We start from the raw sequence: 14,888 nt of genomic DNA on the forward strand, positions 1-14,888 counted from the left end.
TTTCTTTTGCCAATGCTTGCATGTCCAGCATTCAGGGGTCTTTCTCTGGTCCATTGGGTGAGCTCAGGACCCTTGGTGAGCTTCTGGGCATGCTCCTTGTCATTGGCCATTGTTTGGGGGAGCAGATGTGGGACACGTGTGACTGAGGCTGCAGGTGAGGACACATCTTCTGGATGGCAGCTCTTGTCCCTGGGTCAAAGAGACCCTCATAACAATAGCCATCAGGAGGCGGGGGCTGGTTTGGCTGGAGAAGCAGGCAAAGTCCACACAACAGCCATTGTGAGCAGGAGCCTCCGCGAATCGGAGAAACAGTTCAACGCAATGCTTCTCCTCGGGCCTATCTCCAAGTCATTGTCCATAGGTTCTTTCAGTCTCGTCTTCAGTTCTCTAAGTTCTTGATGGCAATGGTCAGGCAAATACTGCTCCATCTTCAGACCGACTCTCACAACCTCTCACGTCAGACTGGTGATGAGAGCAGAGGAGGAGGTGGCTGCACGCTGCTGTGCAATAGCTTAGCAAAACACATGGAAATTCAACTCTTTTTGTCTTCAGGTTACTCTAGTGTGTAGCTCTGGGGTTAACATCAGGCATCTAGGAGAGCTTGCTAACTCTGGGTAAACAGAGCACAGAGACACTGAAGTGGACAGAAGAAATGGAGAAGATGCTGGGTAAGGACTTTTCTGTACTTCTTCCCTTGATGTAGATGGAGCAGTCCAGGTTGATGCAACTGGCTCAAAATCGCTGACTGTTGGAGGAAAGGACTTTCTTGTATCAGAAACTATTAGTAGTTTTGTATGATTAGCTTGGAGTGACAGTCCTCCGTCTGGGAGTGCAGCAGATTTACTGAGTCAGTAGAAATCTCCTGAAATGACTTTTGTCCTAAGTGGCATTTGACCAACCTCATGCTCTCAGTGCCCTCAGTACACTCACATCTGCACACGGATGATCACTGATGGGGGACATCCACCAGGCACAGCCATTTCCCTGTCACAGGAACCCATATCTGATACACCCCAAGGTGCAAAGAGACATTTGGAGTAGGAGAACAGATTCCTGGTTCGATCTCAGCTTGTCCTTGGGGAAGATGATGTTCATTAATGTGTTGAAGAAGCAGTCCCAACTCCATCTTGTACACACATGAGCTTCTGAGAAGACAAAAGGACCCAGGAGACACAAGCCAACATGAGTGTGACTTAATGGGTGGACACTGGGGTGTCATTGAGTTCTGGCCTGCTACACATCACTTAGATATTTGCAGAGCGTACAAAGCATGGGAAGCAGAGGAAGAAACAGGTTCCTGCTGTTTTCTTTGGAAATCAATGTCCCTGGTGCCTTCTACTTCCCCACTGCAAGGCAGCACCAGCTGCACCACATCCATTTTTGTCACTTTGTCACCCCCCTCACAGAAATGCTCTACCAGACTCACTCTAATGATGCCACCCCTCTGTAGAAGGGGTAGACCAGTCTCCATCTTTCAGAAGACCAGTCCTCTCAGCTTCAATTACTCTGAGACAATTCCACCAATGGCCCCTGACACAATAACAAAGATTTACAAACCATAAGGTTAGCAAAGTGTGTTCACTGCTGTCACATCTCTGCTAAACACACCGAATGAAGATCCTTTACCTTGGCCAGTGAGTATGAACCAAGTTGAGTTTCCTTCCTCTTCCCCATCAGGTCAAAAGCATTTCCAGAACTGGGGTGGAGTTATTTCTCTCATGGCCTATAATCTTTCTGTGTCCAGGTCAAACCATTGACCCGAGGTGGTTGGCAGGATCCATGTTTCATACTGTCACAGACTGTTTAAAACATCACCTGATGAAATGTAACAAGGGAAAGTGTAAAGTCCTGCATCTGGGCAGGAACAACCCCAGGTTCCAGTATAGGTTGGGAAATTACATATTAGAGAGCAGTGTAGGGGAAAGGGACCTGGGGGTCCTGGTGGACAACAGGATGAGCATGAGCCAGCACTGGGCCCTTGTGGCCAGGAAGGCCAGTGGCATCCTCGGGTGTATTACAAGGGGCGTGGTCAGTAGATCAAGAGAGGTCCTCCTTCCCCTCTACTCTGCCCTGGTGAGACCCCATCTGGAATCTTGTGTCCAGTTCTGGGTCCCTCAGTTCAAGAAGGACAGGGAACTGCTGGAGAGGGTCCAGCGTAGGGCAACAAAGATGATTAAGGGAGTGGAGCATCTCCCTTATGAGGAAAGGCTGAGGGAGCTGGGGCTCTTTAGTTTGGAGAAGAGGAGACTGAGGGGTGACCTTATTAGTGTTTATAAATATATAAAGGGTGAGTGCCACGAGGATGGAGCCAGGCTCTTCTCAGTGGCAAACAATGATAGGACAAGAGGTAATGGGATCAAGGTGGAACACAAGAGGTTCCACTTAAATTTGAGAAAGAACTTCTTCTCAGTGAGGGTGTCAGAGCCTGGTCCAGGCTGCCCAGGGAGGCTGTGGAGTCTCCTTCCCTGGAGACATTCAAACCCGCCTGGACACATTCCTGTGCGACCTCACCTAGGCGTTCCTGCTCCAGCAGGGGGATTGGACTAGATGATCTTTTGAGGTCCCTTCCAATCCCAAACATACTGTGATACCGTGATGTTGCCTCGTGTCCAAGGAACTGGCTGTGGGAGCTGTATTTATAGCAGGACGTTCCTTCACTAAGCCCTGGCAGAAGATGTTGCTTCCTCAATCTGGTGACGAGTCTGTTGGGTTTCGTCTGTCCTAATAAACTGAAACACATCAGAACATGAGCACAGCCACCAGATCTCAGTGGTTCGGTTGTCATCACAGTCTTTGGCACATTTTTAGCCCAGAGCAGCTAGAACCAACCCAAACAATTTCCAGGCTTGGCTCTGGTGTTAGCACGGTCCAAGGATGATTCCCAACAAGCAATCTGGATTGGGCCACCCTGTTTTGGAGGCCGAGACAGAATAATGACATGGATGTAGCAGTCAACAGAATGAGGCTTTGCTTGGTTCCCAGTCTCTAGGTCCCAGGTTCAAAAGCTGCCCCAGACCTGTGGTGGGGAAAAGAGATGCTCATGGATGTGTTCAGAAGCAGACAGTAGGGCTTTTCTTTCCAGTGCTGGTGTGCTCCCCTATTTTTCAGTGTGTTTTAGTCCTACCTACAAGATTACAACATCCTTTCAACTTGTGCTAGGCAGATATAGATTCTTCTCAAGGGCCCTGGTTCTAATCTGAATTTAAAAAGAATGCCAGGATAAAGATTTTGTAACAAATATAAAATGTACAGTTAAAATGCAAGTATATTGTTTGCGTTTGCCATGTTGTTTCACGCAAACTATCCCTATCCAGAACACAGAAATGAGTGGGGAAAGATTTTTTTCTGAATCAAGCTATGTATTGTTTTCCTTAGCAAAGGGTTTTTTTCCCCATTTCAATGCATTATAGTAGTATGATAAGGTGTGTTTCTCTTCTAAAGGTTCCTAGTTGTGGAATTCAAACATCATTAGGTCTGAAAAATCTCAGTATAGGAGGTTCATTCTGATCTTTGCACAGTATAAATTGGGAGTGACTCAACTGGAGTCTGTGAAGATATTCAACATACTCAAGAATCTGAGCAAAGAATTGGCCGCTAAAAGTTGTGTCTAAAGTGTCCTTCACAAAGATCCAGCTGTTGAATGTGCAATATGATTTTTCCTCCAAAAGTAACTCCTCTTGGATTTTGCTATCCTATTTTTCCCAGTTAAAGTAACCACATGCTTGGGCTTTTTTCTCCTGTTACTCTGGGTAAGACTATTTTAAGAAGTAGAGGGAAAAGACCTGGATGTCAGCAATGAACAACCACACAACACTGCGTATCTAAGCAGGAGGCTACAAGAGCAGCACAGTCATACTTGGGTGTCTTTATTCTCTAAAGATCTGTGGCAGATCCATGCTAAAGGTGGTGCTTATCTCTCTGTATTTACTATAAAGGTAGCATAGGTTGACGTTTTTCCCCTCTCAGGTGCCTGGTAAGATTTGGATGCCTCTAGGCCACGGTGATGGCCATACAGATACAAGGCTTAGGCTAATCTGACTTCTGAACAGAGGTCAGAAGCAAGTGAGCGCAAGAAGAACCAGAAAGTCCACCAAGAAAAAGCAATGGAAGTCTATAGGAATGATTTGTACCCTTCTCTGCTGGCTGTGCTCCTTTTGGGTTAAACCAGGTTTCTGTGATAGACTCTACTGCCCTGTAACATTGCTTACAAAGAGGGATTTTGCTCTGCATGCATAGATTTAAATACTGTCCTTGCTGGGGGTGTTGTTGGGACATTCTGGTGGAGTATTTAAAGTCAAATCTCTTGGGGTCTCTCAAGTAGCTTCAAATCCTCTTGTCTGTGGCCATTCACTTTCGGGAATTCGGATGGGGTTCTTTTTCAGTGTGATTCTGGGATGGCAAGTTAAAGACATTCGGATTAACAGGAATTTAACTGAAGTCTTCATAATTACAGTGATGACTGTGCAGAGGGTACCTCGCTCTGAATAGACTGGCAATTCGTAACAGCCTTTGGCAAAAATAGACACGTATAAGAGTTCTCATACTCTATTTCCAAACAACCCAAACTGTGCCCAGGAAACCCTGGCCGCTGCTCTCCCAGAACATTTCCACTGCAGATTATTTTTTTCCCAGGTGATTGGTACCTGGACAGATTTAGTCCAGGCTCAGATCAGATCATCTCTTATTCCCGTGGCATTAGAAGACAGAGATGCACATCATTGCTACCGATGAGCATCTCTATGAACATCAGTGCAGCCCTGTCCACATGAGATTCAGTGCGCCCTTTGGAGGATGCACCAGGGTATGGTGGGAAGATCCTGGAGAGATACTGGCATACTGGCACTTTTGTAAGATAGCCCGAGTCCTCACTGCAGGGCGTGTGGGTTACCAGGCTATGCAACCCTCAATTTGAGTGATAACAGCAGCTGTTCTAGTTGGAAACACCATCACATGTAGCCCCACACCAGCATCAAGGACACCGTCAGCAAGATTAATGAGATTTCTGGTTTACTGGCCAAAAATCACAAAGAACTTTTCTATATAGACACCTCCCAAATAGCATCCAGTGAAGTGGAACTGTTTGTTTTTGGTCAGAGGGAGACAGTGAATTCTTTTCTTTATATTTTCTTGACATTATAGGGGAAGATTCAAAATGGAGGAGTGATTTCAAAATAAACAGCTCCATGTCATAAATAATGTCGTAATAATGTCACATCTCCCCTCCCCTCCCCTCTCCTCTCCTCTCCTCTCCTCTCCTCTCCTCTCCTCTCCTCTCCTCTCCTCTCCTCTCCTCTCCTCTCCTCTCCTCTCCTCTCCTCTCCTCTCCTCTCCTCTCCTCTCCTCTCCTCTCCTCTCCTCTCCTGTCGTCTCCGCTTCACTTCTTTAGAACTGAAACTATTCAGCAAACTCATTCCAGATTCCCAAGTGGTCTTAGACACCTGTCATGCATTGCTCCTCTTGAAAAGTATGATTTTGTAGTTAATTTCCTTTAACTCCACCATTAGACTCCCATCAGGGACTCTGGGAGATGGGTGAACCTCAGAAGAAGGCTTTTCTCCATAAGGCAGGGTTTGCCCATCTAGCTATTGCAATAGAGTCACACTGGCGTTTTCCCAAGACATAGCTTGGAGAGCATAGCTGAGACCAGGGTCCTAGAAGGATTAACCTATACTGAAAAAATAAAATTTCACTGGCATAATTCTGTCTACAAGTCTGTATTATACCTTACCTAAGCTTTAGAGACCATGCTTGGACTTACCAGAGCTGTTTGGACTGATTTACTCTTCCAAAAAGCCCATCCTGGAAAATGTGGTAGTATGAGAGGAACTGAACCACAGGTCTTCTCCATTATTTTTGAAGTGATGAAGCGGATTACATGACTATGTTTGTGATAGGCAGAGGACTGTGCACAGGTTATGCCTATACCTGTAATGCAAATGGTGCCAGAGCCCAAGCACTGGTACTCCAGTGGTTCTGTTAACATGGAACCTGTTGCAGTTTTGGCCAGGTAGAACCTTCCCAAAGCCTTCCCAGGCATAGAAAAAGGACTTCACGTAGGTCAGGGACTATTCCCAAAGGTAAATTGTATACAACTACTCTGTTTCAGAGTCAGAGAAAGTTTAATATTATGAACACGGCAGATTATTCCAGCTGGGCTCAGGGTCAATGAACAGTCCTGGCTCTGTTTCTGGTTTTCTAGTTTAGATGTCACCACAGTGACTCAGGTTCTCTCAAGGCTTGGGTTCCCATGTGCCCTTCTCCTCTCTGGTTTTGTTTGGGGTTTTTTGGGCTTTGGTTTGGTTTGGGTTTTTCGTATGAACCGTTATCTGGTGTTAAGCCACTATACAAGATCAAAGATCCCGATTAGCTAAGGGAGATGAGGTTTGTTTGAAGACCTGTGCGTATGTACTAGAACTGAGATTTCAGCTGAGTGCTGCCAGGAATGTTCAGCTATGGAACGGATGTCAGCAGCTTTTTTGCTTACATAAATAGGCAAAAACTGAGGTACCTGCGGTCAGCATCCTAGGAAAGGCACGAGGCCAGTTTCCAATTATAGAAAGCAAATAGTGGACTTACATGCCCATGAGGACTGAGTACCTATGGCTTGTTGAGATCAGCTTTGTTTCCATTGAGATAGAAAGGGCTTTTCTTCTTTTTGTCTGTCTGCTATCACTGTCTTGAGGATGATGATAACTCTGTCTGGCTGCTCATGGAAATGCAACTTGAATAAGTCCTCTGACTGGTCACAGCACTCTTCTTTCACCAGGAGGGTGCTGGGGGGTTGTTTTGCCTGCTTGACCTTCAGTGGTATCAAATCGTAGTGTCATCTAACTCGAGTTTGCCCATGTATGTTTGGTCTGGCTACTCTGCTTATCTCAGAGCCAGGAACAAGTTTCCCCATCCTCCTTTCTGTTCTCCTCACCTTGCTGGGACTTAGGGATCTCCTATGAGCTCTTGTGGGCATTAAGCGGATGCCAGACCACTGTTATGTGGGGTAATTTTCATCTACTCACTTCTGCTTGTTTTCTCATCTCCGTGTGATCATCCACACTCCAGGTGGAGTCAATGAAGAGACAGAGAGGTGTTTCCAGGGGGCAACTCATGTTTCCGACAGCTCTCCTTGGGCGGGATAAACACTGAGGCATGTGATGGAAGGAAGATCTTCATTGAGAGTGTTATGAAATATGGGGAAGTCTTGCCAGTCCTTATGTAGTGGGTGATAGCCAACATTTTCAACAGGAGATTTGACACTTGACTGAGGGTATTCAAGGACAATCCAAAACAAGAGGGCAGATTATCCCATTTCTGCTTGGCCTGGGGTGCTTGTGCCTCCCGGAGAAGCATCAGTCGCTGGCTTGCATCCAGGAGAAGATACAAGACCGAACGGCCTCAGGGCCTGAGCCAGTTTGGCAGCTCCCAAGTTCACAGAGGAGATGAATAGGAGGAGACATGACAGAAGCAGCCGAGATAATGAGAGCACAGATCAGACGAATGTGGCCGGTCACCTCTTCTAGCAGCAGAGGAGAAGGGGCATTGGGGAGAACTGAAAGGCAGCAGAATGAAAGGGGAGAAAAACCAAGTCCTTTTGAAACACAACTCGTAATGCACCTGCGGACCTTGGTTCCTCAAGGCAGTGCTAAGGCTGGAGGCGAACTAAAAAGAGATCCAATGTTTCTGGGGTCAGTGAGGGCATCTTAATTGTGACAAAAGAAAAGGTTTTAGGAAGCATTCATATTTCAGGACATGAGCCATCCTTCAACTAGCAAGGGGTGGGAAAGCAAGCTGTTCTGAAGTTGCCTTGCTGTGGATTTCCACACTTTCACAATAAAAGTTTTGGGAACATGGATGTTCCTCCAGTCTAATATGGAAGAGCCCTCCTTGTGCTAGCTTGAACATGGACTATGCCATATAGAAACTCAATGCAGTGTCGTGTCAAGAAGTCCCAGTGGGATTCAGTGGTAGAAGATCTTCTCATTGTCCAGACCTATGTGGAGATTGGTCCCTGATCTGAGTTACTTACCTTTGCTTCCTGCTTTTCCCAGACTGTCACCAGCAGGTTTCTATTTCTTATGACTGGCGATGCTGTGTCCTGTGGGCATCAGGTCCTGGGGAGAACAGGGCTGTGATGCTCCATGGAGGAAGGTCTCAGAAGATCTCCTAGCAAGGGAGAAGATGCCGAGGATTTGAAACTCACCCGTTTCCTAATGCTACCAAAAGCTTTTTCCATGAGAAAAGAATGAAGGAGAGGACACTGGTGTAACGCCTTTTCACTGTCAGGCTCTGTTTTTTCATCCCTGGTCACTCCAGCTCCAAGTAGAGTACAGAGGTGCTTCATAGATGTGAGGAGGACATTCCTGGGTCAGGCTTACAAGTGATGTTCACCGTAGGTGGAATAGTGCTCATCCTGGAAAAGCAAAGGTTGAGAGGGGATCTCATCAATGTTTATAAATATCTCAGGGTGGGTGTCAGAGAATGGACCAGACTCTGTTCAGTGGTGCCCAACGCCAGGGTGAGGGGCAACGGGCGCAGACTGAAACACAGGAGGCTCCATGTGAACATGAGCAGAAACTTCTTTGCTGGGAGGTGCCAGAGCCTGGCCCAGGCTGCCCAGAGCGGGTGTGGAGTCTCCTTCTCTGAGACATTCAAACCCGCCTGGACCCACCTGTGTGATCTGCTCTGGTGACCCTGCGTGAGCAGCTGGGTTGGACTGGGGGATCCCCAGAGGTCCCTTCAACCCAACCAGCCTGGGATTCTCTGTGATATAATGGACTGGTGGCACACTGGAGAAACTGGTTAAGGAACTGTCCTGAAATCCTGTGAGGAAAATGAATGGTGAAAAGGTCTGCGCAGTCCTTTATTATTTATACACTGGTAATGATCCATATTTTCCCATGTTCAAAGTGAGGAACAAAGAGGGAAAATGAAGGAAAGAAGACAAAAGTCATTCCCTCATCTGAAAGGAAAAAATATAAAAAAGAGATCAAGCATCAAACTCCATCAGGAACAAATAAAAATCAGACCTGGGGTCTGATTCTGATCCCTTTTACTCTGGTGCAAATAAATAAAGACAGCTTAAAAAGAAAGGAGGAGCAACATTCAGGCAATGTTGTTACAAAAGCACAATCTGGCTCGCTCTCTCTTGTATATAAATGCGTTTTCGCTCTGTGTGTATCAAAATGAAAACCTGTTCCTCAGTTCACAGTGAGCTTCAGGGAGGAATGTGCCACCCAAACGGGGAAAATATCATAACAGGGTTCACAGCACAGGGACCTAAGCAGCCAGGGGGTGGTGGGGAGGGACTGAGACGTGACACTTGGCATTAAGCGAGCGCTGCCTTCTCACAGGGGTTGATGGAGGGTTTCTTGTCTCACTGAATATTCTTTTGTCCAGCTCAACCGGGAGAAATTTTGGTACCTTCCCATTTTGTTTTAGTAGAGTCTTCAGGAGAATTAATGTCAAAAAGAAATAGAGCACCATTTCCAGCATCATTTTCAGCTTTAAAGGGACAGGCACCACAGTAAATACTTGGGGAATATGCTACAGCGAGTGCATTCAAATTACTTCACAGCCGATAACCCGCAGCTGGTTTTATGATGAAAAGTGTACATATCCCTAGTGAAAAACCTCTCTCCTCAGCTGAACAACACAGCAAGTAAGGGAAAAATTGATATATTGTTCATTTTAAGCATTTGTGTGTGTGTGCTTGTGATTTGTCTACAGACTTTATTAGACTGGATGTAAACCCATGTGTAATTGCATAGCATGAATAGGCTGGATAGACTGGGATGGCTTTCCATCCACTGTTTTTATTCCTGCACATATATGGGCTCTAAAAAGAGCTGCAGCAATTTAAAGGGAGTCATTGCTTTGATTCTCTCTTGTGGCTCTGGATTTTTCAAAGACCTTCATTGTATTTCTGCGGCGGCCTTTTCTTTTCCTGGGCCATCAGTAGAAACCAGAGGACGACAACTGAAACAGGCTGAAATTCAACCTGCCCCTGCGAGCTTCTGCAAGGCTCCAGGACCTTCCCTTGGACTCAGAATGGTTCATGTCCTCTCCTCTGGTATCCGATCGCTACCTGCGTTATACACAAGTCCACTCGTGTTGTCATGATCGCAAGCAATGGTTCTTCTTTCCCCTTCTCAGAGACTCTATTCCTGGGCCCAACACTCTTCTCAGAAAGTTTAGCCTTTTATATAGCTGCTTTAATTATCCCTGCTTTCTCATTTCTCTTCACCATTCACTGCCCAGAGAGGTGGTGGATGAACCATCCCTGGAGACATCCCAGGCCAGGCTGGACGGGGCTCTGAGCAACCTGAGCTGGTGAAGATGTCCCTGCTCATGGCAGGGGTGGCACTGGGGGAGCTTTGAAGGTCCCTTCAACCCAAACTATTCTGTGAATCTATGATTCTATGCTTTACTGTTGCTTTGTCTCCATGCCACATGTATTTATTATACCACCGAGGGCTGTTCATTAGGTCCCTCTGAGAAGGGCAAAATTACCAGGGCAAGAAGTCAGCATCAAAGCAGTTCAAGATGATGGGTGAGTTCATCTCCAGATTCAGACACCTAAACAAAGGTGTCTTTGATGGATGTGTCTCCACACAATAGAGGTGTCCAAGCTCACTTGGTGTTCAGTGGAGACCTTGGCAATGGAGCCACAGGGTCTAAACAGCAATCTTCACACAGCTCTGGCTCTAGTAGTTATAATGGCTCAGGAGACAATTGGATTAACTCTTGCCAGGTGTCACTTGGGATGCCCTGAGTACCCTGCCTCACCCCAGCTCCCTGTTCAAAAATGTTCTTGTTTTCCATGTGCAAGTTTGTCACATCTTCCAGCTCCACGTGGAGGTCTGGAACATCCTAGAGCATCTCAAATGTTGCTGGATTCCCATCTTTGATGGTTGCACTATGCCTTAATTCTCCACTAAGTGATATCACTTACCCATGGACACCCCAAGGTGAGTCCCTACAGTAGGAGCTGAATCCTGTGTGAAATGCAAGATGCACTGTGATGTGAAAGAGATCTGTTCCCTGCTTTAGAATGGATTTTGTATGAGACCTTGGATAAATCCTTCAGATCTTAGCACTTCTTCTATCAAATGGGGATGTTGTAAAGCTCTACTTCACCACGCTGCACGTAGGTTAGGAGATGTCTCATCGTAAGGACTTCAGGGCACATTACTAAAGGCATCTGGGGGACGAATTCTTGCGATGTGTCATTCAAGACACATGGGTTTGATTCCTCAATGGTGGTGACTATGGCCCATGAGTCACTCATTGCTTCCTAGCAGGTGACAGGAGGAGTTCAAGGGCTGTCGTACAGCCCGGTGCAGGGAGTTAGGAGGTAACCCCAGTCTATGCCAGTCTGGCTTGTTATGGGCATGTGGGATACAGATCCCACAGATCCCATCACCTTCCAGCCCCGTGGTAGCTGGTGTCCTCCTGGTTTAAGGATGCCCACAGGAATGTGGCCGTGCATGGAGGGTGTTTTCCATTCCCAAGACTCAGCACAGAGTGGGAGGAGTGGGAGTGGGTTTTTTGAAGTGACTTCAGTTTTAAACCAGCCTTTGATAAACAAACCTTGGAAGGGAGTTGAAACCCACTCGTGCTTGACGAAGGTGCGTCAGTCACCATGTGAAAAAGTCAAAAATCAAAATTAAAAAAAATATTTCCCATGTGATATGACTTACCAGGACTTTTTTTGTTCTAGTTATAATTGGAGAAATCTCTATAGTTGCTTAGAAAGAAGACCTGGAGAAGTGGAAAAGAAAGGAGCAGTTTATCCCACGGTCTGTGAGAACATTGTGTGAATATATCATAGGGCAGAAGTAACAGGGAAAGATGGGAATGAGAAACTCATGGTCAAGATCACAAAAGCCAAGGCATTCTTGTCATTTAAGTCTGTATAATATACCCAGGGAATAATTTCTGTGGCAACACAGTAAGAAGTACTTGAGAGGCCTTTATATCATTCCTGTTGATGTCCACCCACCGATCGCAACCCTTGACACCCAGGTCCAGATCCCGTTCGTTACCAGAACGCCAACATTCGCATTCACCACAGCCATGAATTTTTAAACAACAGTAGGAATATGTCGAAATGTCTAGAGATACTTCAGATCTCAGTGCAGATGAGGAGGCAACAAACTGTTTTGTAAGGGTAGGACTCATCCCACCTGACTGCTGGTGTTCCAAGTCCCCGCGCTCCTGTCAAGGGATGGAGTCAGACACTTTGGGAGCGTGAGTCAACCTCCCCTTGTCCCACACATGGATCTTAGGACAGGGTGAATCACTTTCTGGGGGTGTCTGCCTCTCTCTGTTGACTCGAGGAGATGTTCAGATGACTATCAGCAGGCATGGTACCATGCACTGTGAGTGACTCAACACACACTCTGTCTAATTTACAGCAGAGATTGTGATTAGTGTAGGTTTCTGTACCAAAAACATTACAGCGGGAAAAGCCTTTATGTGTATACTGGGGTTTTGTTTCTGGTGTGTTTTATTCCTCTCTCTATTATAGAATAAATGAACCCAACAGAAACATTTTCAAGCCAGTGTGACACATCTATCTCCTTGTGGGTTGGCGTGCTTAAGTTTCAGTACACAGGTACATCTAATGCCACAAAAGTTTCTAGGATAACAGCACTAAAATAAGACAATACATGATTTTTTTTTATTTTATAAGCACGCAAAGTTTTTAAACTGAATAGCTAGAAAATACTTCAACAAGCAGCACGTATACAAATAGCATAGCTTAGCTTAAGAATTGTGCAGCACTGCTCAGCTTTCCAAAACTGTCAATTATGTCTACCAAAAATGTAGGTTAAAAATAAAACTCATTTATATCTATTTGGGGCTTAGTCTATTCACTTTCGAAGTTTCCATCTGTTAGAGTCCCCAAGTTCTATATGCAAGTGTTTCTTATTGAGGACTTAGAACTTGGGGAAAATTGTGTTTCTTGAAAACACGGACTAAACTTTCGCTGTGATAAGGACACTGATCTTACTGCTTTGTGGTTTGTTTCTTTAAAAAATTCAGTTTGAAACGCCAATGAACATGTGAGTCCAAAGCCAAGGTATTCAGAGAGAGTCTTGAGAGCTGATGGTGGACCTGCAGGCTGGGAGAATTTTGGTAAGAGGCAGAGATGGAGGTCTGTCATCCTTCCTGGCCACCTTCTCCATCAGTTGCCCTCCAGACACAGCTGGAAGGGGTAAATCTAATGCACGGCACTGTTGGGTTGGCTCCTCAAAAAGAAGATAAAGTCTGTAGTGTGTGGTCTGAAGAGCCGGTGGATCTTCCTTCCATCACCATGGGAGCCAGGTCCTTGTGGGCAGAGAAAAATATGAAAATAAAGGAGAAGAAATCTAGGATTTTCAGATATTTTAGCTTTTTAACCCTGAGCAGCTGCAGCAAACGATTATGTTCCACATCAGAGATGGAGGGGCATTTGATATTGTTTGTTTTCCTTGAAACCATTTGGATTTTTCCTTTAGATTTTTATAGGCGATGCTCCCAGTGAATCTTTGGCAAAGACCAAATCAAAGTTTAGCTACCAAATTACTGAGCTTCCCAGAAATGGATCTTAGTCCATCGTCTGTTCCCTGACCTGCAGAGCATTTGTCCAGTGAGCAGCAGTGGGAGCAGAGGAATGAGATGCCAGTGGCCTTTTCTTTTCCTAGGAATCTATCAATTATTTTTTATTATTATACTTTGCTCAATTCAAATTTTTTATTGTACTTCTATTTTAGTTATACTTTTTATTATACTTTGCTCAATTTGTTCAGATTTTTTGCCATAATGAACAGTACCATAAAGTTCCTGGAGTGTGATGGGGCACTGTTTTATCATCGGAGCAAATAAATAGTTTGAGTGTTGGTTGTGATGGGGAATAAGATCAGGCCCCTTGGGAATATCATGGGGTGCTTGCCCCATGCCAGGGCACAGGGGGATGAGTTAGGAACCAAGGGTGACCCCAAGGCAGGCAATGCCCCCACTAATGGGAGCAGTGCCGCAGGGTCTGGGTGCACTGAGCAGAGCTGGTAAAGGCTCCCCGAGCTGTCCCAGATGTGGGAAGGGGATGGACCAGATCCCAGGTCCCATCAGCAGTAGAATGGGACATGGCTGGAGACGTGACTTCAGCTTGGATCTGTGGTCCATGCAGGACACAAGGCTGGAGATGCCCTGCAGGTCTTCAGTCCATCCTGGAAACAGAGCAGGGGAGATGCTGGAGCTATCAGATTCTTTGTTTTGGGACCATTTGGAGGGTATTGATGAGCGTTGATGTTCCCTGTATTTATGTATTCATCTGCATGGGACCACGGGGTGACAAAAAAACAACTGTCTGTTTTTCCCAAAGGCAAAAGCAAATGGGGATTCCCGGTTAGGGCAGAATCGAGTGCAAGTCAGTGTGAATGTTGCTTGTATTTTAGAATAAAAAATATCCATGCAGCTACAAGGAATATAGATGTCCTGCTCTTGCGATGGTGCACTCCAAGGTAGACCCCTTGCTACAGAAAGTAACCTTTGTACTTGGGTTGCAGCGTTTAGATGGAATCTGGATCTCAGATTCTCAAATGTGGATCTAATCGGGATGAGGACAGAGGTTGTTGCCTGTAAGATGAGCAGAGCTGGGGTGGGGTGGCAGAACCAACAGCTGATGAAGGTAAAGCATCATGTGCTGTGTCAGAGAACCCCTGAATGCAGCATCGTTTCCAATCCCCGCACTGATATTTCTGTATTTCTCTCCTCTAGACTGTAAGGACAACCTGACGTGAGTTGAACCCTTGGGCTACTGAGCCTGCCCCAGATGCAGTAATTTAGTGAGCAGATGATGTTTTCAACCAAACCTCCTGTCTAACTCGGTGGATCTGTGTGTCTTCCGGCAG

At 45.9% G+C, this 14,888-nt stretch overlaps 1 protein-coding gene across 1 annotated transcript in view; it reads left to right on the forward strand.

Moving 5' to 3' along the window:
• XKR6 (XK related 6) overlaps positions 1-14,888 on the forward strand; it is a 245,583-nt gene that overhangs the window by 193,053 nt on the left and 37,642 nt on the right. The window lies entirely within an intron of this gene.

This window comes from Patagioenas fasciata, chromosome 3 (genome assembly GCF_037038585.1).
Source record: "Patagioenas fasciata isolate bPatFas1 chromosome 3, bPatFas1.hap1, whole genome shotgun sequence".
NCBI classification, from domain to species: Eukaryota; Metazoa; Chordata; class Aves; order Columbiformes; family Columbidae; genus Patagioenas; species Patagioenas fasciata.